The 27,571-nt window shown below is 38.0% G+C and overlaps 1 long non-coding RNA gene across 1 annotated transcript; it reads right to left on the reverse strand.

Annotated features, from left to right (window-relative positions):
• Nucleotides 1-935: 935 nt before the first annotated feature.
• On the reverse strand, nt 936-25,748 carry LOC120542227. The gene is made up of 3 exons (XR_005636170.1): nt 25,653-25,748; nt 24,905-25,005; nt 936-1,819 (listed from the first exon to the last, which is right to left on the reverse strand). It is a non-coding gene; the product is annotated as an uncharacterized LOC120542227 (long non-coding RNA).
• Nucleotides 25,749-27,571: the final 1,823 nt, after the last annotated feature.

A 27,571-nucleotide genomic window follows, 5' to 3' on the forward strand; every position in this document is an offset into this window, starting at 1 on the left:
TAATGTCACGTTTTTATCACACTTTAAATCTGGCTTATTTTAAAACCTACACACATATGTTTGGTATCATTCTTTTCAGAATTTATCGAACTTTAATGTGATGTTGTTATTTTTTCAGATTCTTATTCTGTCTTTAAATTATAAACTATAAGCTAAAAATATCAAAGAGCTCGAATATATATATATATATATATATATATATATATATATATATATATATATAAAAGAAATAAATACATATACTGTGTGTGTGTATATACCTGTATAGTATATATATTTATATATATATGTATATGTGTGTGTGTGTGTGTGTATTTTTACATATATATATAAAAAATAGTAGCGACCCTAGAATGGATCCCTGTGGGTCACCACTCCTAACATCATCCAATTCTGATAATGTTCCTCACATGATCGTGCTTTGATTTCTGTGCTTTAGCCAATTTTGTACCCAACTACAGACTATACCCTGAATTCCCACATCTTTTAGTTTGATCACCAACATTTCATGAGGTTCCTTATCGATTTCCTTGTGAAAATCAAGATAAATACACTCATATTGCACCTCTGTTATTGTATACTTTTCTTGCTTCCTCAAAGAATTCCAGCATATTAGTGAAACATGACCTTCTTCGCCTGTACCCGTGTTGAGTATTTGCTAAAACTTCACTCCTAGACGTGTGCAGTTTGATTTTATCCTTGATGATTCCTTCCATTAATTTGCTGGTAATGCATGCTAAGCTTACTGGCCTAAACATGGACGTTTCTTGCATCTGCCCAATAGCTCTTTTTATAAAATAAGATAATAGTTCCTATTTTACAGTCAGTCATTTTCCAACCCACTATATCCTAACACAGGGTCACGGGGGTCCTATTTTACACTTCTTAGGAATATCCCCACTGTGGAGTGACTTTCTAAAAATTTGCATCAAGGGTTTACTGTACATACAGTATGTGCTCACTAGTCTCCTTAAACATTCGAGGATAAATGTTATCTTCAAGTATTTTACCGTAATCTACAAACCTGTTGATAGGAAACGTGATGATTAACCAAGTTTCCAGTGCCATCTTAATCTCAATAGTACACTGATCGCTAATACTTTAGTTTTCTCAGATTATTTGTAGGTGATCCCTCTGAATGTCTTTTCAGGGAAGTGTCTAGGCCAAGGATCTATCAGTAAAGAAGCAATTAGGAAAATGTAGGTAAATTATTTCACTGGCACTTTAAAATGGTGTGTTAATGTGGCTTGTGTTTGTTTCAGACATGTCTCATGTAAAATTGACACCTGAATTGTCAATACAGTATATTGCCAATACTTCATGTTCTACAGTGTTTTTCATGAAATACATCACCAGGCACATTACAGAAGAAAAAAAAAATGTCATCTGTTCGCAGGGTAGTTAATAGAGTTGATGCAGAAAATGTGAGAACACAAAAACAAATGGATATTCTAGAAACAACTTTGTGAAGGATCCTTGTTTTCAAATTCTACACTTTAATCCAAATCTCGCTGTTGCCATGCATGAGTACACACAATAAATCTGCTGCGTTGTTGTCACTGGATCCTGCCTGTGAGGCGATTGCACGTTGAGGGATCAGGAGAACATAAGAGACAGAAAAAGGTTTGGGGTAGCCACCCTGCATACATGGGTCAAGTAAATGAGAGGGAAAAAAAAGTCTTTACAGACTGGGGTCCAGAACTGAACTGAGTGGTCAAATGAATATGGCGGTTATATAGGCGGACTGGAGGAAGTGATGTCCGAATGGTCAGAACCGCAATGATCACTTTAGATTCAGGCGGGATTTCTTTTGGCTGGTCTGCAGAGGAAAGAGAGAAAGGGTTAGAGAACTCTGCCATCCCCTGCTCCGGCATGTAATTACATTTATTTGTGCCCTTTAACTGCCTCACATGCACATGTGTGTGACATTGTGTATCGCTCAAATAGTCTTCCTTTTACAGAATTTTTGGTTTAATTTTTACAGATATTGTCACATAATTGATTTATAGTGTACATTAATACGTTTGATAATTCATTCAATTCCGGGTCCAATGCAGTACGTAGTAAGTGAAGTATCACTTTTTGTAGCTTTATGATAATATTGTTTTCTTACATCAAACCAATAAGGGGTTTAGCTAGGAGTTTGCTGCCTTCCTTTATTAGAAAATGTCAGGGAGGAAAGGACATCATCAGTACTACTTTAATCGGAACCTAAAGCTGGCAACATATTATATGAGCTACTAGTCGTCTGAGATATCAGATTACACAATTAGTAATTGCAGGGGATGACAAAGTACATGAATACTACATTTCCTACAACTCCCAGCAGCCCCGGTAGTATTACAGCATTGGCCAGCTTCAGAGTGGCGCGGGAGTTTCTGGAAAGGAATCAAATTAGGTGCTGTTTCTAAAAAGGACCCAAAAACACACCAAGGGGATCACAATTATGGAGGAATATTTCGGACAAAATTAAATAAATAAATAAATGCGTAAATAAATAAAAGTACTGTGAAATGTGAGCATAAATAAATAAATGTGTCATGAAATGACAGCCTTAATAAATAAATATGTCATGAAATGAGAGCATAAATAAATAAATGTGTCACGAAATATGTTTTTCGTTGCTTATTTATTTATTTCATTTTGTCCGTAACATTCCTGCAAACTGTCATGAAATACGGCTTGAAATAAAACTGTCACTTTCACTCGTCAAAGTTGAGAGGGTGGGCTGTAACACGCCCTCTAGTTACTGATTGGTGAATCGATAGCACAAGAATTAATTAGAAAAATGCTTACTACTGCCGATGAAATGGATTCTGCCGAAGATATTACGTATTTCAGAGAGAGAATTGAAGATTTATCGGAAGAAATTACAATGTTGGCGGCCCTTTTAGACTCCGATATAGATGAAACTGTTTTTGAAATTATCAAAGAACAGGTGGAACAGACTCTACTACACTCCAGTTCTGGTGATGCAGTACCCTGCTCTGGATGTCCATCCTTTGACCTTCCAGCTGAGTCAATAGAACACCTTCTGTTATGCGGTTTAAAAGTACAACAGATTGCAGATCTGTATGATGTATCAGAGAAGATGATCACAAGGCGAATGAGCCAGTTTGATATACGGTAAGCTGCAACGGCTATATTAGTTTAGGTACTTTGACATGGAATGCCTAAAGCAGCTCCACCTAATATTTTGAACTGAACAACTTTACCACTGATCAGAGCTGTACAGTTGTTTGAAAAAGTAGCTGCGAATATGCAACTGACTTTCTACTCGTAAAACAAGGGTCAAATACTCAGTTCTAAAAGGGCCGCCAACATTGTAATTTCTTCCGATAAATCTTCAATTCTCTCTCTGAAATACGTAATATCTTCGGCAGAATCCATTTAATCGGCAGTAGTAAACATTTTTCTAATTAATTCTTGTGCTATCGATTCACCAATCAGTAACTAGAGGGCATGTTAGAGCCCACCCTCTCAACGTTGATGAGTGAAAGTGACAGTTTTATTTCAAGCCGTATTTCATGACGGTTTGCAGGAATGTTACGGACAAAATGAAATAAATAAATAAGCAACGAAAAACATATTTCGTGACACATTTATTTATTTATGCTCACATTTCACAGTACTTTTATTTATTTACGCATTTATTTATTTATTTCATTTTGTCCGAAATATTCCTCCATACACAATCATCCCTGTTTATTGATTTCTACAGTTCACACCCAAACTGTGGAATACAACCACTACTGGACTGCAGTTTGATTCTAGATTTATGTACTTGTCCTCAGAGGCGTAGCTAGGATTTTCAGTGCCCGGAGACAACTGAAGATTTCACGTCCCCTCCTGTTTGCCAAAATGCAATGGGGAAGGGAAAGAAAATTTTTAAAAATGTATTTAAAATAATAGTATTTTAAGAAAGAAAATTTCATTTAAGTCTCCGAAAATGATAACGCTGCCTCGTGTTCTTTAAAATCTAAATCCGTCATATTTTGTGTAAGAAAAAATTCATTTTCCGCATTTAAAAATGATTTTAAAGAAAGTATATAGCAAATTATAAAGCGAAATAATTATATACTTATAAAAACTGCATTACTTACATTTTATTCGTACGAAAATATGATGGGGAAACATCTAGACTTTTGCAGCCATCTACTAGAATACTTCACAACAGCCCAATCAATTTTCTATCAAACACATAAACACAAATCACTTGGCACACAGAAATGGCGTTTGCAACAACTTAGACAATGATACACTAATGCCTCGTGTCAGTCGCGCGACCTGTTTAATAACATCAAAAATGTTTCTGGGTGAGGGTCAAGCACGTTAGAGTAGTGGAGGGGATAAATTATTGTCTGTTGGGTATATAGAACTAATACGTGCTTCGAAATTAGAAAGAGACAAAAAACAGAGGAAAAAGATATCCTCATACTGATGGAGTGATGGACTGAGTATGTGAATGTTTTTTATTTACTTTTTAGTACATTTAAGAATGGGAAACATTTCATTCTAAAATTTCGCAACATCAATTTGGTGCCCCCTGGAGGTTGCACCCAGGGACAGATGTCCCCCCTTGAACCCCCCCTCCCCAGCTACGCCACTGCTTGTCCTATGCCTCTTCTATATACGATTTCGTCTACATTGGTAAACATCTCTGTCCATGGAGCGCTACCCAGTTTTACAGACCCTCACAGAACAAGTGGAACACAGTAAATCAAAACTTTCATAACATTCAGAAAACTTCACTTGGCATCTTCATTTATTCTTACCATTATCTGCAATTGTTGTACTGGATTGTGTTGTAAGTGTTGATTATTTATCTTATAGTGTTTAGTGTTTTGTTCAGTTTTATTTTTTCAGTAAACTATTACTGCAATGGTGAATTTGGTACTGCAATGGTGAATTTGGGAGGGCTTTTGCTGTTGTTTGTGTTTTTATTCTTGATTTATTTAATAGATACTTCATTATCGATTGATTGAGCCTCTTTATAAGTGTCTGTGTGTGAGAGTGTCAAGGGCCAAGGCTGGGTGTGTTCCTGAGGTCCCTGTAATAAACAAATCTCCATCTTTGGACAGTGTGAACCTTAGCATCCTCTTGACCACTACAATGTGATGACAGGTTCACATTGCCAAAGCTTGCCCCTTGCCACAATGTCCAGGCTTAGCTACAATTTGTGATTCCACTCCAGGATGAGAGGGAGACACTGTCACTAACAGCATCATCTCTTCTTTCTGCCACTTCAAAAAGACACCCCATGAGGGCAACTGATCTCGCCCACGGCACCCCGAGAAAGCCTGATCCTTCTGGTTGTAACTCTATAAAACCCGGACCTCTGTAGAAGTAGATGTTTTTTTTGGATCTGACCCTAACAGCGGATGGACCTCCCAACCAGACCTCCTCTTAAGAGCTGATACATTCAAAAGTCAGAGCTAGGCTACTACAGCCACAGAGTGTCTGTTTTTCTGTTGTGCCATGGAGCACTTGCTTATTTTTCATTGTTTATTTATTTTGCTTTGCATTAAATGGGGTGGCCCAGTTGGCACCAAAGCTATCCATTTTGGAGTAACTTGGCATTCACACCCTTTTTTCACATCTTGCCTCACAGAGCCAGTACTGTATGACGGCTTTCTAGCTCAAGCAAGTTCTGCCTCTTGTTTTTTTGTTTTATTTTTTTCCATTCTCTTGTGGTACAACAAACATGAGACATCAGACAGATGAGCCTCTCTTCTGTGCGTCATGTCCACACATCTGTGTTTCTTATTCCACAGCACTGCATGATGTACTTCCGGCTGAGTGCTCATTGGCTGTCATGCTCATAGAGTTCGCCCCCATGATTTAAGACACAATTAAACCAGTTTGATTTTGTTTGGTTGAATCGCAGACAGGTTGGACTGAGGCACAGGGTATGTCAATGTTAATTTTTCCTTTTCTCTATTTTCTTTTCCGGTTCTTCTGCACTACCACCAAGTGATCAAAGTCTTGTGTGCTTGCCTGTGATGTCTGAATGAAAGCAGATACCCCAGCTTGTTACAAGAACCAATAAAGAATTACTTAAGAACATTTATATTAGGCAGAATTCCCAGTGGGGACTGGGTGGTCTTTTGCCCTGGAACCCCTGCAGATTTTGCTTTTTCTCCAGCTAAACTGGAGTTTTTTTTTTCTGTCCACCGTGGCCATCTGACCTTGTCACTGGACTGTCTTTAGGTGCTTAAAAAACTATTCTGTATTTAAAGAGTCTATTTCTCTTAATTGTATATCTGTCTTAAGTAAGTGTGCTTTTATAATACGACTTTATCTTTTTTTTTGTATCAGTATACTGCTGCTGGATTATGTGAATTTCCCCTTGGGATTAATAAAGTATCTATCTATCTATCTATCTATCTATCTATCTATCTATCTATCTATCTATCTATCTATCTATCTATCTATCTATCTATCTATCTATCTATCTATCTATGTATTTTTGTATACTATTTATTCATTATTATCCTTATCTAATTTGAATTTGTTTTTCTTTGCTTGTAACTACTTCTTTAACATCACTTTGAGTTGCATGCTGTGTATAAAAAAGTGCTACAGAAATCTCATCTCATCTCATCGTCCAACCCACTACATCCTACCACAGGGTCACGGGGGTCTGCTGGAGTCAATCCCAGCCAAAACAGGGTGCAAGGCAGGAACAAATCTTGGGCAGGGCACCAGCCCACCACAGGACACACACACCAGGGACAATTTCGAAGCGCCAGTCCACTTAACCTGCATGTCTTTGGACTGTGGGAGGAAACCGATGCAGACACGGGGAGAACATGCAAAGTTAATGCAGGGAAGACCCGGGAAACGAACCCAGGTCTCCTTACTGTGAGGCAGCAGCGCTACCCACTGCGCCACCATGCCGCCCTGCTATAGAAATAAACGTTGATATTATTGTTGTCATCAAACTTCACAACTTTACATCCCAGGAGTATTCTGTCACTTACTCCGAACCTGAAAATCTCTGGATAATTTGCAATGTGACAGAGCCTTTAGAAATATCTTCTCATAGTGTAATAATGAAACCAAAGGCAAGAATGCATAATAAAAATGAAATCAATGTAACCATAATAACAAGCAGAAATGGTACACGAAAAAAACGCATTTCAGAAGCAAGCTGCATGAGTGTAAAGCCTACTGAATACACAGACCACAGTGACACACTGAATACTAATTGAACTTCATGGCCGCCAGCCCACACAGGAACATGTGAAACTCCACCCTGCAAGTCGCCAGGCCAGGATTTGATGGCAGGAGCTGGTGGGCAGCAACACCAACTGCTATTCCACTCTGATGATTATCACGGTTCTCATTAGAACAAACTAAGTGACCATAATTACTTAAACACGGTGTCCAAATTTTAGCAACAGAAGATAAAACCGTCGTCAAAAGATTTAAGGTTTGATAGCAAAGGGCACTCAACTTGCAGTAAAGCTGCTGGCCAAGCTGGGTGTACGTAAACACTATGCCACGTCTGCATGCACAGACCCAAACACGGAGCTTTGAAGAGCAAGGGAAAGGAAACCTGACATGAAGGACATGCACACTGCACTTGGAGAGCACACATGGTCCATCCATCCATTTGCCAACCCGCTGAATCCGAACACAGGGTCACAGGGGTCTGCTGGAGCCAATCCCAGCCAACACAGGGCACAAGGCAGGAACCAATCCCGGGCAGGGTGCCAACCCACCGTAGGACACAGACAAACACACCCACACAACAAGCACACACTAGGGCCAATTTAGAATCGCCAATCCACCTAACCTGCATGTCTTAGGATTGTGGGAGGAAACCCACGCAGACACGGGGAGAACATGCAAACTCCACGCAGGAAGGACCCGAGAAGCGAACCCGCACACATGGTCTCAGGTGCAAAAATTAAAAAAAAACAACAAAATACAGATTAAAAATACACTTATCAAGATTCATCTCTTTAGTAAATCATATTCATCCAAGAGTGTATAGTCCATGAGTGGCAATTATTCATGACAGAATTCATTGCCAGAAAGCTTAATTGCTAACAATTATCCTGCATTACCTTTTAAAATTCTATATAAATTCCGTCATAAGATTTACACAATTAAATCCCTTATAATTAAAATGCTTGCACATAAAGATTTTATTCACACATTTTGTAGTTCATGATAATGAGTTAAATAATCTGACTGAGTCTGATTAATCAAAACATCAATATGAATTTGAGGATGACTGAATATTCAAAATGGGCCACTTATGTGAATTTCCCCTTGGGATTAATAAAGTATCTATCTATCTATCTATCTATCTATCTATCTATCTATCTATCTATCTATCTATCTATCTATCTATCTATCTATCTATCCTTACATTATCTATCTATCTATCTATCTATCTATCTATCTATCTATCTATCTATCTATCTATCTATCTATCTATCTATCTATCTATCATATAGTGCCTTACATTATCTATCTATCTATCTATCTATCTATCTATCTAATGCATGGTAAAATCTTTCATGGCACCCAATTATTAATTTTTTTTTGTTTTTTGCATGTTCTCCTTGTGTCTCTGTTGGTTTTTCTCCAGTTTCCCTTTCAAATTTCAAAGGTGCATTTTGTCGAGTGTGCCCTGTGGGGTGCCAGTGCCCTGTTGAAAGTTTGTTTCTGCCTGCTCTCCTCAGGTCTGAACTATTCAAACAGGTTAGTTCATGGACCGTTGGTGTGCAGCGCCTGCATCTAATTTGCCAAGTAGCCTGTGTGCCACTTTAGCTCACTTTATTGTTTCATTTTGTTTGATTCCAAATTGCTTGCTTCAAGACTTTAAATAGACACAGGAAAGGAAGGTGACTATTACTGTACTAGACTATGCTAAATACTACTGTCCCAGCAGGAAAAATCAAGAAATGAGAAACAGTGTGGTGTGGTTAGCCAAAGTGCAAAGAGGCAGGCGCTTTCATTCATATGGAATCTTTTACTGGTACATCTTTCACAAACATCGTCATCTCTTTTGCAGCTTATTAGACCTGCTCAGTAATCCATAGCTTTCTGGATGTTTATTTACATGATCTCATCAAGCACAATTCCACATGCCAGATGAAGAATTAATTTTGTTCGAAACTGAATTACAACCACTAAAAGTGTCCAAAGTCTATTTATTAATTCCTTCCCAAGTCACATAAATGTGAAGGTATGGTCTAAAATAAACAATAAGCATAAAATTATCTGTCACAATTTCTCTGTCTTGAAAAGTGTTGATGTTAACAATAGTTATTAACAGAAAGGTTTATTAAATCCACCGGGTGGCGCACTACACTGAATATAACATCAATTACTGGGGATATCACTAGAACAGGGGTGGCAAACTCCAGGCCTCAAGTGCTGCAGTGTCTGCAGGTTTTCATTCTTACCATCTTCTTAATTGGTGACCAGTTTTTGCTGCTGATTACTTCTTTTAATTAACTTCACTCAGGCCCCATAGTTGTTTTTTTTTAATTAGCAGCCAAACAATAATGAGACACAAAACAAGCCACCACATGACCAGCTCCCCTGTGCCCATTACACAATATCTGAAATTAAAGAGAGGTGATGGTCTTGGTAAGGTTGATCTCTCAGGTCAACAAAACATTTTGACGGTGCTCTTAGAAAGAACAGAATGACAACAGTTTTTAAAATGTGTGCTGTGGCAGAACGAGAGCAGCAACAAGCCATGGAATTAAATAACGGGTTTAATTAACAGCAATAACTGACTTTTCATTAAGAAAGTGATTGGAGTGAAATTGGTTGGAGTTTGAAGCCCCAGTTTAGCTGGTCATCTGTTAGCTCGTTTCACATCTCATTTCTGCTTGGCTGTCATTTAATGAAGAAAGGAATCAATTCAGAGGGCTGAACTCTTCTAACAGGGCTATTAAAGTGATGGGGAATAAGTGAATTAGCAGTGAAAATTGGTCACTGATTAGGAAAAGGGTTAGAATGAAAACCTGCAGCCACTGCGGCCCTCCAGGACTGGAGTTCCTCTGCACTAGAAGGTATAGCAATAAAGTACTTAATCTACTTATATAAGTAAATTTACCTTAATATTTACTAGGGGGCTCCACCCCCTGCTCGCTTCGCTCACCCACCCCCGTGTTTGGTTTACCGGATAAACAATTTAAAGAGATTGTTAGTTTCATGGGAATGGTTACATATGCATTATTTTCACTTTTCCTTTAAAACTTTTGTAAAAAGAATATTTGTCTTTTATTTCCTGCCCCGGTGTGGTTAAATCTCTTTCTCACAGGACATATAACGCTGCTCGCTTTGTGAAGGGGGTTCTCAACGCACGCTAAAGAGATGCGGTCAGTTCAGCTGATGTCTTGCTGCTGGCGAACTGCGTGTTCTGCTTTCATGCTTTGAGTCAATTATTTAAAAGCCTGTACAGCAGCTGTCCTTTTGCCAATTTGTGTCTCTGCCACTAGCGTTGTAAAGGGTGGGGGCTGAATGCACGCTAAGGAGATGTGCTCAGATCATCTGCTTGCTTGCTGCAGCTGCTTCTGGCTAGCTGCGTGTTCTGCTTCTGATTGTTTTAAGAGCTGGGAATACATGAAGTCTGTCTGCCAAAAGCATTCCAACAACTGCTAGTTTAGATGTCTGTGAACTTGTTTTAAATTGTTTATAAGTAGGGAGTGACGTGCAAAAATCACCGTCTCACGGGTATTGCTTCCTGAGGTTGTAATGTCTAGTCTCACGTGTCGTCAAAGTGTCTCTAGATGAAGTCTCGTTCGCTTCACTCAACACCCCCCACCTCTCCCTGGAGGCACACTATGCTCCTGACACTTCACGTCTCTTCCATTTGCATTGTAAAGGGGGGTAGCTAAATGCACGCAAAGGAGAAACGGACGGATCAGCTACTGGCTCTGTGCTGCTGCTGCCAAGGTGTGTGTTCTGCTTGTCGCGCTGCGCGTCGATCATTTAAAAACCTATACAGCAGCTGTCCTTCTCTCTCAAGGCCTTGTCTCGTGTGACGTTAAAGTGTCTCTCACGGGACGTCAAATTGTCTCATCTCCCTGGTTTCCCTGCCAAGATTTTTTTTTTATAATAGAGATGTATATATGTACATGAGGAAACTACAGCACTATAATTTGAACACAAACAACATGTGTGAAACTCCAGAATAATGGCATATGTTCCACCATACTATGAATCTTGATATTATAGACCTCCCTGAGTCCAAAAATACAGTTTTTTGTACATTATAACTCAAAAACGCAATGAGATAAATGGATGAAATTTGGCCATGTGGTTGTTACACCAAAATTGTACAGGTAGATCTGTATTAACTTTTGGGCCAAATCCATCAACTGGAAGTGGTATGTTACCTGAACACATACTCAATTTTTTTTTTTTATTATTCATTCAGCTGCAGAGTCCGATTTATTCAACTTTACTTTTATAATAATTGTTCAATATACAGATAATATTAATTTTATTTGATTTGTTGTTGATGGTTCTTTAATGTATATAATATAAAAATATAATCATTGTCTTGTGGTTTACTCCTCTGAGTATGCGAGAAAGTCTAGGGGAGACCACTCAAGATTTTAAAAAATAAAATGGCACTGATCGAGAGACTGACTAGGTCATCATGCAAGATCAGCATATTGTTACTGACCAATCACTTTTGCTTTAAAAACATTGCTTAACAACGACACGATACAAACTTTGTAAAATTCCTGAGTTGGCAACGTCTGTACTGAACTACAGGTAGGTAGGTGAAGAGACTCTGCCAAGTGATGAAAAACTAAACATACTAATGTGTTTTTGTATTTATTCTATATTTATTAATCTTTTATAGTTCATATTCACAACTCAAAATACCTGATATTGTAAAAATAATCCAGCAGCAGAATTATATTTTTAAAATATTTATCCCCTTTTTTCAACGTTTCTCTCTCTCTCAAAATAGTTGAAATATCTATTCTTTTTTTTCTTAATATCAACCATGTCGTACTTATTGCATACCAGTGATTCTTCCTTCCTTGCATCCAAACCTGCTGGGGAAGTCTCCAGGTTTCCTGCGATCCTACTCTGGATAAACAGGTTTGGAAAATGCATATATTGTTATTAATCTCAGCTGCTGTCTCTGGTTTTGTGCCCATCCATACACCTATTACATGCCCTTACTCTGCTCATTAAGGGTTCATCATTCTTATACATGGGCTATGCAAGTCTCACTGCCCCTAACCTTCACACTACATGCTTGTTTTTCTTTATTTCCCTCAATACAGCTAGATTGGGTCTGCACACTGACACACTGACATTGGGTCTTCCTAAGCCCCCATGATTTTCATAATCACACATGTCAGAACACAGTAGAATCTGTTTTCTGATTTTTTTTATTTTTTCACGCCTGCAGGTGGCAAAATTCTGTCTATAAATTGTATGTGCCTGAGGTGGAATCAGAGATCAATGTGGCTGATAGAAAATAACAAAGCCAAGTATGGGAGATTTTTGAATGAAATATTGAAGGCATTCATTTTAAGCACATTGTCTTGGAGCAAGATATGTTATGTGCAAGATATGTTTTTCTCAAAAATAAAAATAAGATTAAACAATACTAAATAACAAAGAATAAAGTAAGGTCTAATGGCCAGGAGGACAGAAAAAAACAAAAAATAAAAAAACTCCAGGGGGCTGAAGAAAAAAAAATCTTCAGGGGTTCCAAGGCCATGAGGCCACCCAGCCCCCACTGGGCATTCTACCTAACATAAATGATCTAAATCAGTCCTCATGGTTTTCATGCTTCACATGAAAGAATTAGATGATGATATTCATGTGGAGATCTGGCCTTCAATCCATCAATGCAGGGACTACATGGTGTATTGATCAGGAGGTGGTGGCGCAGATCGCCACCATAGAAAAAAACAGAAAAAGAACAGCAGAGAAAATAGGGAATAGCAAAGGATTGCGGAGCCATGATAAAAATGATAATTCAATGTATATACAGTACAGAATATCAGGGTTACACTAAAATGTAGCTATGAGAAAGCCATGTTAAAATAATGGGGTTTTATCAGTTTTTTAAAGTGCTCCACCGTATTAGCCTGGTGAATTTCTATTGGTAAGCTATTCCAGATTTTAGTTGCATTACAGCAGAAGGCTGCCTCACCACTTGGAATTATAAGCAGACACTCATTTGAAGATCTAAGGTTACGAATTGGAGTGTAAAGTGAAAGGCATTCCAAAACACAGGATGGAGCGAGATTATTTAAGTATTTTAAAGTTAATTCTACATGGCACGAGTAACCAGTGTAGTGACATCAAAACTGGAGAGAAGTGTACGGATTTTCTTTTCCTAATTTCCTGGTTAAGATTCTAGCAGCTGCATTCTGCACTCGTTGCATTACTGATTGATGTCTTTTTTGGGTAGTCCTGAGAGGAGTGCATTACAATAATCTAGTCGACTAAAAACAAAAGCGTGAACTTATGTTTCAGCATCTTGCAATGTTGTAAAAGGTCTAACTTTTGCTATTTTTCTTAAGTGAAAAAATGATGTCCTGGAAATCTGGTTAATATGTGATTTAAAATTTAGGTCTGTCAATAATTACCCCTAAATTCTTTTAAGCCTGATGGATCAAGTTTATGTTTAATACCCTCACTATATCCATTTTTGTCAATTACTAAGATTTCTGTTTCTTCTTATTTAGTTTGAGAAAATTACAACTCATTCCACTCAGAAACACAGACATTGTAGAGCCTAACTTTGAAAACAGGCTGGGAATATTTTTTGATTTTGAATATTTTTTATATGTGAATTTCCCCTTGGGATTAATAAAGTATCTATCTATCTATCTATCTATCTATCTATCTATCTATCTATCTATCTATCTATCTATCTATCTATCTATCTATTTTCTATGCATCTACCAAAAAATAAATAAATATATAAAAACTGGGACAAAAAGTTGCCATTTTTGTTGGTCCTTTGTGTCTTTTCACCTCAGCACCTTCAGGATGCAACATAATGTTGATGTGATTTTACTTCAAAAGAATTAGAAATGATTGTGTAACAAAATGACACTAATTTTAGGTGCATAAACATGTTGGCCACAGTAATTATTGAGAGTTTTTAAATATTTAAGCTTATTGAAAAAGAACATCAACATTTAATGCTCTTTGTCTCTTTAATGGTTGATTGCATCAAAAATCCATTTTCTCTTGTCTGAATGAGCAAATGGTCTATTTGTGATAAGATCTGTCCTTGATGTCCTTGAGCTTGAGTAACAAAAGCTTGAGTATCATCACTTATTTATTTCACAGACACTGCACAAAACATGAAATATGCAATGAAATAAGTCTTCAAAGTTGAGAGGGTGGACTCTAGCGAGTACTGCATTTTGATTGATGAGTTGGTAGAATGTGCGTAACTTTTTTCCGTCAATGATGCAGATTCCTGATGATGAACTCAGGGTTTCTTGAATTAAAGTGCCTGATTCATGTACTCCTTTTGTCTAACATTTCGCCGCACTCTTGTCCGACACTGAGGCGCACAGTCACAGCTCTAAGCAAGCACTTCACTTGCCTTACCAATCCAGTGGCTCATGGGCATATACAAAACTGAGACTGTGAGCGTGCCCCCATCATATAAATGCAAAGAATTATTATTATTATCATTGGTCAATACTGAGAACTGTGCTGTTGAGGAGAGTGACTTGTTGTTTTGATGTCGGGCATAGACTAGTCAACGGGCCCATGCAATTTTTTTTCTTTTTTCCCTCAATCTGAACAAAACTCAGAATTTTATCGGATACAAGAGTAGAGTAGGCTGATGACTTGAAAGAATGGGCGACTGAGTGAAAAAGGCCGGTGGGACCTGAAAGATAGCGAAGGAAAACAACCCTGTATGTCAAATCTACAAAATGCCACAAAATCACAATTCATCAAGTGCAGGTAATCAGATATCCAAAGTCCTGGATGCTCGGGAGTCTCTGGGAAAAAAAAACGGCTTCCGCTGCACTCACGAGGACAATTCCCCATCTTCCGAAAAACCCATTCTTTTTAAATTATTTTAACAACCAGTAACGGCACACTTGAGCATTCATAGTTTTCATTCTCTTTCTTTGTACATTTAGCATTCGTTTGCTGAGAGGCTGATGTGCTTGCTACTTCCTGAGCAGCTCTTCTCTTCTTTCGTTGGCATCTTTTCGTGTTAAAACTTATTAAGTCAGTGTTTGTGTTACAATTACTTAGTATGTTTTTCTTTAATTTTTCACTTAAACTAGCACTTATGTCTTCAATCTTCCTCAAGAATGATTTAAGATTTGAAGAGGTAGGGGAAGTGACGGCGAAGGTGGTAGGGATGAGAACGGTGCCAGTACTCATCTGCCACCCTGCTGGCCACTGCCAAGAGTTGATTCTAGAATAAAATAAAAATAAAAAGAGGACTAACCTTGGAAGTCATCACCCCAAAAGCGGATAGTAGACATCACATAGTATATGTGTACCAAAAATCAAGGCAATAGTTCAAATGGTTTACAAGCTACAGTTGATTTAAAATCCTGGACAGACAAAAGGACAGCCACGGTAGCATATTATATATAAAGATAAAGATACCCCGATACAAAAATAAATACATCTTTAATATTTTCACTGCAAAAGTTCGCTGACGACACTGCTATTGTGGGCTGCATCAGGAGTGGGCAGGAGGAGGAGTATAGGAAACTAATCAAGGACTTTGTTAAACCACTTACACCTGAACACCGGCAAAACCAAGGAGCTGGTGGTGGATTTTAGGAGACCCAGGCACCTCATGGACCCCGTGATCATCAGAGGTGACTGTGTTCAGAGGGTGCAGACCTATAAATATCTGGGAGTGCAGCTGGATGATAAATTGGACTGGACCGCCAATACTGATGCTCTGTGCAAGAGAGGACTGAACCGACTATACTTCCTTAGAAGGCTGGCTTCCTTCAACATCTGCAATAAGATGCTGCAGATGTTCTACCAGACGGTTGTGGAGAGCGCCCTCTTCTATGCGGTGGTGTGCTGGGGAGGCAGCGTAAAGAAGAGGGGTGCCTCACGCCTGGACAAACTGGTGAGGAAGGCAGGCTCTATTGTAGGCATGGAGCTGGACAGTTTGACATCCGTGGCAGAGCGACGGGCGCTAAGCAAACTCCTGTCAATCATGAAGAATCCACTGCATCCACTGAACAGGATCATCTCCAGACAGAGGAGCAGCTTCAGCAACAGACTGCTGTCACCGTCCTGCTCCACTGACAGACTGAGGAGACCCCACACTATACGACTCTTCAGTTCCACCCGAGGGGGGTAAACGTTAACATTATACAAAATTATTGTCTGTCTGTTATACCTTCATTGTTATCACTCTTTAATTTAATATTGTTCTTTATCAGTATGCTGCTGCTGGAGTATGTGAATTTCCCCTTGGGATTAATAAAGTATCTATCTATCTATCTATCTATCTATCTATCTATCTATCTATCTATCTATCTATCTATCTATCTATCTATCTATCTATCTATCTATCTATCTTATTCTTTTCTCTCACAGAGTGTTCTCCTTTGAGGATGACTTTACTTTTTCAGTGGTCATGTACATGTCACGAAATAATGGAAAAGCACTCTAAAAAGAAAAAATACAAAACAAATGTTATGTTAGTGTACACAAAGGTTTACCCTTGCCTTCCACCTGTTAAAAATACCGTTAAAATGATTAACTGTGGTACTCTTTGTAACAGCAATTTTTGTAGAGCGGCCAGTGGTTTAAACAGCTGCAAAAGACATGTTGAAATATATATATATATATATATATATATATATATATATATATATATATATATATATATATATATCTCCATCCATCCATCCATCCATTATCCAACCAGGAAGCAAACCCCGGACAGGGTGCCAGCCCACCGCAGATATATATACAGTATCTCACAAAAGTGAGTAAATGAGCACACTCCTCACATTTTTGTAAATATTTTATTCTGTCTTTTCATGGGACAACACTGAAGATAGGAAACTTTGATACAATGTAAAGTAGTCAGCATACAGCTTGTATAATTGTTTAATTATTTAGGAATGGATAGATAAATTAAGATTTTGTACAAATAATTTTTTCATTTTTCTTCCTCGATGGATTCTGGCACCCCCAGCAACAGCTGCTCGCACCCCAAAGGGTATATATATATATATATATATATATATATATGTGTGTGTATATATGTAGGTATATATGTATATGTATATATGTATATGTGTATGGAGGAATATTTCAGACAAAATGAAATAAATAAATATTTCAGACAAAATGAAATAAATAAATAAATGTGTCACGAAATAGGTTTTTCGTTGCTTATTTATTTATTTCATTTTGTCCGTAACATTCCTGCAAACCGTCATGAAATACGGCTTGAAATAAAACTGTCACTTTCACTCGTCAAAGTTGAGAGGGTGGGCTCTAACACGCCCTCTAGTTACTGATTGGTGAATCGATAGCACAAGAATTCATTAGAAAAATGGTTACTACTACCGATGAAATGGATTCTGGCGAAGATATTACGTATTTCATAGAGAGAATTGAAGATTTATCGGAAGAAATTACAATGTTGGCGGCCCTTTTAGAACTGAGTATTTGACCCTTGTTTTACGAGTATAAAGTCAGTTGCATATTCGCAGGTACTTTTTCAAACAACTGTACAGCTCTGATCAGTGGCAAAGTTGTTCATCCATCCATCCATTTTCTAACCCGCTTGTTCAGTTCAAAATATTAGTTGGAGCTGCTTTGGGCATTCCATGTCAAAGTACCTAAACTAATACAGCCGTTGCAGCTTACTGTATATCAAACTGGCTCATTCGTCTTGTGATCGTCTTCTCTGATACATCATACAGATCTGCAATCTGTTGTACTTTTAAACCGCATAACAGAAGGTGTTCTATTGACTCAGCTAGAATGTCAAAGGTTGGACGTCCAGAGCAGGGAACTGCGTCACCAGAACTGGAGTGTAGTAGAGTCCGTTCCACCTGTTCTTCGATAATTTCAAAAACAGTTTCATCTATATCGGAGTCTAAAAGGGCCGCCAACATTGTAATTTCTTCCGATAAATCTTCAATTCTCTCTCTGAAATACGTAATATCTTCGGCAGAATCCATTTCATCGGCAGTAGTAAGCATTTTTCTAATTAATCCGTGTGCTATCGATTCACCAATCAGTAACTAGAGGGCGTGTTAGAGCCCACCCTCTCAACTTTGACGAGTGAAAGTGACAGTTTTATTTCAAGCCGTATTTCATGACGGTTTGCAGGAATGTTACGGACAAAATGAAATAAATAAATAAGCAACGAAAAACCTATTTCGTGACATATTTATTTATTAAGGCTCTCATTTCATGACACATTTATTTATTTATGCTCACATTTCACAGTACTTTTATTTATTTACGCATTTATTTATTTATTTCATTTTGTCCGAAATATTCCTCCATATATGTGTGTGTGTGTATATATATATATATATATATATATGACAGCAACATTCATAACAGTGCCAAAACAATTACATTGACAATCATGTTACGATATTTTCAAAGTGTTTCCTTTTCTTTTTCATTACTTCTTTAACACACTACTTCCACTGCGAAGCGCGGGTATTTTGCTAGTATCTAATAATTCTAATATATATATATATATATATACATATATGATGTAGTCACATAAAATCGTGTGGATTTCTCAGATTAATTAAACCTTACTTTTTTGCTAAACAAAACTCACAGAAATTGAATAAACAATAATTCAGTCAGTCATTTCCTAAACTACTTTCATCCTGAACAGGATAGCAGGAGATTGCAAGAGCTTATCCCAACTAGCATAGATCGATCACAAGGTGGGAACAAACCCTGGACAGGGCAGCAGTCCACTGCAGGGGGAGTGAGTGAACACACACACACAACCAACAACACATTAGGGCCAATTTAGTATCACCAATCCACCTAACCTGCATGGCTTTGGATAGTGAGAGGAAACCCATACAGACATGGGGAGAACATGCAAACTCCACGCAGGGAGGACCCAGGATGTTAACCCTGTACCCCTGTGCTGTCCCCATAAACAATAATTGTGATATACTATTATATTAGCATGTCACTTTTATCCGTTTTATGTATGGGCATAGCACTGCTATGTATCTGCCCTTCATCTGATTTATTTTTGGGGAATTCCTTTAAAATTTGTTCTATAATGTTCTTATTCATGACATACAAATTAGTTGCTTGTATGGCATTGTAAGCATGTTTTATTTTATTATCTTGTAATCATTTGTAATTTGGAAAGCACCTGTGTTTGAAATGTACTATATAATTCAAATTATTATTTTCGTTACTATAGCTCAAACAGGCCTGTCCATCTGGCAGGATGAATTTTAGCATGGCTGCAATTTTGTGAGATTGAAAAACTTTTTATTATGTGAGGACAGTGGAGGAGCTCTAAGGATCAGATGAAGGTCTTAGGGATCCTGAGGAGCACAAATTGTTGATCTTGCAAAAACTGTGCCTTATGCTGCCATGGCCTCTCATCCCTCTACAACCTGTTGTTGACTGATGCCTTCCCAGCCACTGACTTTGGCTACAAATTTCTGCTGACATCACCTGTGATCACTGAAGCTTGTGAAGAACAGGCCAATGAGCTCTGTCATCCTTTATGCTCCTGACAGTAGAAAGGGTGATTCGCATTGGACCGGACACTGACAGTATCATTGACAAAGCTGCAGACGACAGTGAACACTTGTGCCACCTGGTGGTTTTTCCATGCTATGGTAAAACTGTCCTTCATGTGACAAGGCATTTTATTTTATTTTTTAATGCTACAAAGTGACCTGGGTGGCTATGCGATTCCAGACCTGAATTTTAACCCCAGTCTGGCCCTGCTTGATGTATATTTAACACAAACTGAAAATGTCTTTTACTCTTTTATTTGGAGGAGTCAAATGTAATGACTGCCATTGCTTGATCTTGTTGCGTTTAGACGACTACGAATCGCACACGGCTTATCAGCACAGTTGCAACTTTCTAAAGTGTAAGTGGCACCTCTATTAAGGTTTCCTGATGGTGTGTCGGTTTTGGCGGTACTACCAACGCTTTATTTTATTTGTTCAGTTCTGTCGTTGTATGAAAAACACGAGACAGCAGACAGGAGAGCCAGTCCTCCCCAGTGCTTGTACGATCGAAAACACCCGCGTTTCAGTCCACGTGTACTTCCGGGTGTGCGCTAATTGGGTGTCAGACACACGAACCCGTCCACGCAACTTAAGAGGTTTGATTTTTTTGTAGTCTTGAGTGGCGTGGGGATCAAAGACATAGAATTACTAGACACATCAGCATCGTACGTTAACGTCGCCGCCATATTGCGAGTGGCACTGCTGTGGTGTGAAGTAATGAATAATGTGCTGCTTGGGATTATACAAATCGCTGTACGATCCAAACCAGATCCCGGGGGATTACATTTCATAGGTAAGGCTGAACAATTATTTTGATTATATATTGGCCATTAGAAAATCCTGTTTCATAATCTTAGCACTCAAGGTCACCCTACAATGAAATTAAACAACATTAGTAAAATTAAAAACAAGAGAATGATAAATCAAAAAGCAATAATTAACAAACAAACAAAGATAACTGGCAGTTACAGTGCAAAATTCTCAATCCGTATGTCAGTTTGAAAAGAGAAGTTTTGATGGCAGTTTTAAAATGTGTTATTGAATCGTGCTGACGTAGGCCTATATGAGAGGGACGAGAATTCCCGAATTGAGGAGCACTAATAGAGGATGCTCGAGCTCACATAGGACTGAGTTTGATGTGTGGTACAGAAAGTTGAGCTGCAGATGAGGACCTGAGTGAGCGAGCGAGCGGTAGTGTTAGCCTGGAGGAGATCAGTGAGGTGGGGGAGCTTTAAATGTTAAGAGCAGTGTTTTGCGTTGTATTCTGTAAACAGGGAGCCAGTGACGTTGAGAGAGAATAGGTATAATATGTTCAGTGGATTTTAAACAGGTTATTATCCTGGCAGCAGAATTTTGAAGAAGTTGTAAGTGATGGATACGTTTTTGTAGGATGCCAGATAGAATAGCATTACAGTAGTACGTGAGGTGACTAGGACATTAACCGATACTTCAGTATTGTGTTGCGTAAGAACAGGACGCCTAGAAATGTTTCGGAGATGGAAGAAGGCAGTTCGAGAAATGTTACTTATATGGGAGGAATTATTTAATAATAATAGGGCATAATAATAATTATTATTATTTGATAATAGCCATTATTAGTGTATAAATGGATATAAATATTTGCATGTAAACGATTCGCCAAAATCTGTTGTATGTAAGCGATACTGTTTTAAACGTTATTGTTTTTTCATCAGAAAACCCGGTTTCCACGTCTACCTGTATTAGTTTAAATGGCACTTTTGCTGCTCGCCATAGGGCGGACGCGCTGACGTATCGTATCGACTGGGCAACACAGTAATTGCGACGCTTATCTACGTATAGATGTCTATGGTGGAGATGCCCCGACTTGCTAAGATTATGTGAATGACTACGACTGGAAGTTAACACAACCCATTTGCAAATGACAATTTTATATTTACTCTTTTACTTTAAAATGGTTCGGTACAACTCAAGCCAAGGGGTAAAGGGTTGCAGGCATCAGAGAAATGTTTGGGGCATACCTGAACAACAAGACAGAAGAATTGTAACATGCAATAAGTAAGTAACATTTACTTTTAAATACTGTATATAACTTGCATAAGCGTGTCTTCAGTGGCAATATTAATGTATACGTTTAAGCTAGTTGATAAAGTGTCTATAAAGATTGGCATATTTTTCCGAGTAAAAAAATGAATACGTTTCTGAGTTTAATTAGCAGGAGAGTCCGTACCCATTTAATAATAATTGCTTTCCAGCCAACCTTTCAAACTGCTGAGTGAATTGATTCAATGCGCGCAGTTTTTCCAGCTCCTGTGGAAAGTCGTTTAAAAACAAGTCACTTTCGCCACCTAGTGGCCTTGTTTTAACTGATCTGTGTTCATGCTTACAAATGTTATCTATACTGTCATCTGAATGTACACTTTCATTCGTTAATTTTTCCTGTTATGCTGATTCCAGTAAAAGAAGTCGGGCACAAGGCAGGCACACCCGGCGATCTCATAATACCTTCATGTACTCGCACATCCCAGGCGGTTCTTTAGTCGCCATTTTAACACATGATACACACCTTGAGATGTCCCAAGGACTCAAAATTATAAGGGGAGAACGGCCACAATTCACACTGACACTGGTTGGATATGGAAAATGGGTATTTGGAACCCTACTGCGCGGCGGCAGCGCTACATTCACAGTACCATGGTGCCACCCAGATCACATATTATTACAAGATGCTATCACACAAGTTATTCTTAGCTAGTATTAAATATGTAGATACCTTCATACATGAAATGTCAATTGTTTAGGATCTGTAGTAGGTGTAGAATTCCCAGTTGATTCCCATACTGTATCATAATATAGTATTCTCAATCCTGCATAATCCAATTTGAGGCTGCAGCCTGCCCTGGCAACACTGGGCACAAGGCAGGAAATATTCCAGACTGAGTGCCAGTTACAGAGGCCATTCTCACAAAGACTTGTGGCAAGACAATTTGTGATTGACTGAACCTGCACATCTTCAGAACATAGGAGGGAAATGTTAGTACCCAGATGTTAACCAACAGACAGAAATAGGGAGAATGTGGGGACTCCACATGCATAACATCTAGGCAAGGAAATTTAAAATGGGATGTGTAATCTAATTTTTGTGAGATTTTATTTTTTTAGGTGTGTGTCTTTGATTGGGTTTTGGTTCATTAAATTTCGCTTTAAAAGACTACGTTGCATGAACTTGACCTAAATGTTTGTTTAGAGTCTACATTTGGCCCAGTTCAGTGAAGAAAACAATGGGAGAACAAGCAGTCTCTGTCTACCATTCCTAATTAAAAGATATCCCAAGAGTGCTTTAAGATACAGGCATTAACCAACTGTGTCCCTTGTCTAGTTCTCTTTTGCGTTGTTTCCTTCTGCATGGCAAAATGGATACTATTTTTTACTCCTGTTCCCTACAGTATTGTCTATAAAATATTTATTCATTCACCTTATTCATATGAATCTGTTATATTATAACCCACGTATCCATTTCAGGTTCCATGTACTTCAGTTTAGGATTGACAGTTGCCAGAGCTAATCCCATCAGTATCTTACACGGGACCAGAAATAGGGTGCCAGTTTATTGCACACAATCCATGAACTAGCAGTAAAGGAACAAGAATGTAGGAATGCTAATACTTACAGTTTCAGGTCAGTGCATGACTCAAATAAAAGTTCTTAAGCAATGAATAGTACATTAAAGGTTATATAAGTGGATAGATGCATGGTTAGGTGGAAAAGGACATTTCAAATTAGTTTTGTTTTCTCTATAAAAAAACATTCAATTTCATACTTGTTTTACAGAATTAACAGTAATTTCTGAACTGATAAGGTATGGCAACACATTTATTTATACTATTCCAAAGACCTAGGTTCTTGTTTTTGGTCATGTGGAGTTTTCATGTTCTCTTAGGCCCCATCCTCACTACTATTTTTTTATTTAAAAACACAAACATTAGTCTCTGTTTTCAACTTTCGTCCACACTACACCGGCTTTTTCTGTCCCTGAAAAATTAGACTTTTGAAAATGCTCTCGAAAGCAGTATTATTGAGAACTAGCAGCTTCAACATTGTGGTGTGAACAGGTGACATCTTACCATGCTCTGATTTGTTAGTGGTTATTACGTAGCCCTTTCCTGATTGGATCCTGTTGATTACAACATCTCATTCCCTGATTGGTCACACTTCACTGAAGGAAAACATATTCCAGCATAGTGGACGTAGAAGAGTTAACCTCCACAGTGGTTGTTGTATTGCTTACCTATATGCAACTAAATTATGTTTTATACAGTTTGAGTGCTGTATACATGTACAAAAGACAAATACAATACTGGATAGTGCAGTTTTAAGAAAAATCCTGTGGCTGGCAGCATTAACATACCTTCAAGAATTTTTCTGCTGACGTGAGTATGTCCAGTGCAAGCAAATCTCTATGCCATTTGTTTTTTTAGTTGTTTTGGCATGGATGGAGATGATTTTTGAACAATGTAAAAATGCTAGTGTGGACACAATTTTTAAATTAAAATGTAGTAGTCTGGACATATCCTTGGAGTGTCTACAAGCATTTTTCCAAATACTCTGGTTTCCTCATTGTCTGGTTACGTTGACTGGTAATTAAAAAATTGTCTGGTTATGAGTGAGTTTGCCCTCTGATGAATAAACATTACAGAAGGATAAGGGTTGTCAGTTTCATTGTTTCTTTTCCCTCATTGATTGTGGCAAATGTCAAAGCAAATCAATTTAATATCTAGTGAAACTTTTATGAATGCAAGCACTATGGACTACATCTTCAAAATCATAAAAATAGTGCAAATGATCTTGTTTTTGTTGTCTCAGATATTCCATGTTTTTGTTTTTTGAATGTTGTTCAGCTATGGTGGGCTCGCGCCCTGCCCAGGGTTTGTTCGTGTCCTGTGTTGGCTTGGGATTGGCTCCAGCAGACTCCTGTGACCCTGTGTTAGGATGTAGCGGGTTGGATAATGGATGGATGTTGTTCAGACTCTTGGTCACAGTGATGTATCCAAGTTTCATCCCCAGTTATGAACTGCTATTAATATTTCTTGCAGTCTGAGTAAATCAGCTTTAGATTCTCTTTTCAACTTTTGATGCAGTGAAATGCAGCTTCATTTCATTATCCAACATTCTGGGCACCTACCATACACAGACCTTACCTGTGGCAAGAGCCTTCAGTAGTTGGTTGGTGGCCGAACCAGTTGCATTATTGTTCATTTGGGGCTGCTTATGTGATTATCACAATAAAATGGAGTAAGCACTATTCAAAAGGAGAAAATAAGACAACCACAGTACAAGTTAAAAATAGATCTGCAAAAAAAAAAAACCAAACACTATGACCTGTGACAATTAAACATCAGGCATCTACTGTATTGTGTGCACTCTGTGTCATTGTGATTAATGCTGCATTAGTGGCTTATTTTTTGTTTTGTTTGTTTCTTGTTTTTCTTAAATGTTATAGTCTCAGTCAAAGAATGTTTTATGCAACAGCATAAAATTGGTAAGTTCTGCTTTCATCCTGTTACTTGCTGCATTTTAAAACTTTTTCATGTCTTTGCTTCTGATACACTGATCTTCTCAATATTTGCATCTGTTGTTATTCATGTTGCTTGTAGAAGGTTGCAGTTGTTGAGAATGTTTAAAACTAATCATCTTACACATACGCTTCCTGATTTATTTAAGTATGTAAGTTATTCACAAATATTCCTTGTTTCTTTTCACAGTAATGTGCTTTTATGATCTTTTTTATTAGACGATTCATTTACCTGTACCCCAGACCGATCCGTGTTGCAGCTTCTGGGCTTACCTGAGTTTAATTATGAGAGTTTGCAGTCAACTGGCTCAGGCACCAATGCAAAAATCAGCAATTTACCAAATTAAGTATTTTAAGGACCAGGATTTACTCACTGGGATCTGTTGTTATCAGGAACTGTACTGTGGGAGCATTCAGTCCCACCTTTTTCACCCATGGAAACTTGTTTCTTTGTAGAATATAATGCTGCAGAGTGGCAAACAAAAAAAGATGTATTATACCAGGAACATCTTTAAATAAATACTGAATAGTTTATTTAATGAAAATGGATCAGTCCTTGGTGTAATGATTTGCTATTTTAGTCCCAGAATATTAAGAAATATATTATTGCGATTTTAACATCTAGGTTGAATTAAACATTTTTGTTTTGATAACATCTCCATAAAGAATTACGTTTATTGAGAGTATTAAGTAGTACTAGCCAACCCGCGGCATACCATACGCCGCATAATCAGACCGGTTTTTTAATGATTTTTTAAGCACAGGGAGAAAATTAACATTTGAAAAATCGGTAATGTAATAAATCGGCAAGAAAAGCAACATTGTAACAATGCACGGAACGAACCAACACACAATCGTCCCTGACTGAAAACTGGCGGACCGCCATCGCTCCCTGCCTGCTCATGTGCCCACCTCCAACTCGTCACTTGAGTCATTGTCGTCTTTGCACAGTCCACATGCACCTGTGGCTCACATAGACTTTTCATTGCTCTGTGTGGTTTTGGCTGCTTTTCTATATATAATCCACCAAGACACCCGACCACTATGGAGGAATATTTCGGACAAAATGAAATAAATAAATAAATGCGTAAATAAATAAAAGTACTGTGAAATGTGAGCATAAATAAATAAATGTGTCATGAAATGAGAGCCTTAATAAATAAATATGTCATGAAATGAGAGCATAAATAAATAAATGTGTCACGAAATATGTTTTTCGTTGCTTATTTATTTATTTCATTTTGTCCGTAACATTCCTGCAAACCGTCATGAAATACGGCTTGAAATAAAACTGTCACTTTCACTCGTCAAAGTTGAGAGGGTGGGCTCTAACACGCCCTCTAGTTACTGATTGGTGAATCGATAGCACAAGAGTTAATTAGAAAAATGCTTACTACTGCCGATGAAATGGATTCTGCCGAAGATATTATGTATTTCAGAGAGAGAATTGAAGATTTATCGGAAGAAATTACAATGTTGGCGGCCCTTTTAGAACTGAGTATTTGACCCTTGTTTTACGAGTAGAAAGTCAGTTGCATATTCGCAGCTACTTTTTCAAACAACTGTACAGCTCTGATCAGTGGTAAAGTTGTTCAGTTCAAAATATTAGGTGGAGCTGCTTTAGGCATTCCATGTCAAAGTACCTAAACTAATATAGCCGTTGCAGCTTACCGTATATCAAACTGGCTCATTCGCCTTGTGATCGTCTTCTCCGATACACCATATAGATCTGCAATCTGTTGTACTTTTAAACCGCATAACAGAAGGTGTTCTATTGACTCAGCTGGAATGTCAAAGATTGGACGTCCAGAGCAGCGAACTTTGTCACCTGAACTGGAGTGTAGTAGAGTCCGTTCCACCTGTTCTTTGATAATTTCAAAAACAGTTTCATCTATATCGAGTCTAAAAGGGCCGCCAACATTGTAATTTCTTCCGATAAATCTTCAATTCTCTCTCTGAAATACGTAATATCTTCGGCAGAATCCATTTCATCGGCAGTAGTAAGCATTTTTCTAATTAATTCTTGTGCTATCGATTCACCAATCAGTAACTAAGAGGGCGTGTTAGAGCCCACCCTCTCAACTTTGACGAGTGAAAGTGACAGTTTTATTTCAAGCCGTATTTCATGACGGTTTGCAGGAATGTTACGGACAAAATGAAATAAATAAATAAGCAACGAAAAACATATTTCGTGACACATTTATTTATTTATGCTCTCATTTCATGACATATTTATTTATTAAGGCTCTCATTTCATGACACAATTATTTATTTATGCTCACATTTCACAGTA

The sequence above is a fragment of the Polypterus senegalus genome, chromosome 13 (genome assembly GCF_016835505.1).
Source record: "Polypterus senegalus isolate Bchr_013 chromosome 13, ASM1683550v1, whole genome shotgun sequence".
NCBI classification, from domain to species: Eukaryota; Metazoa; Chordata; class Cladistia; order Polypteriformes; family Polypteridae; genus Polypterus; species Polypterus senegalus.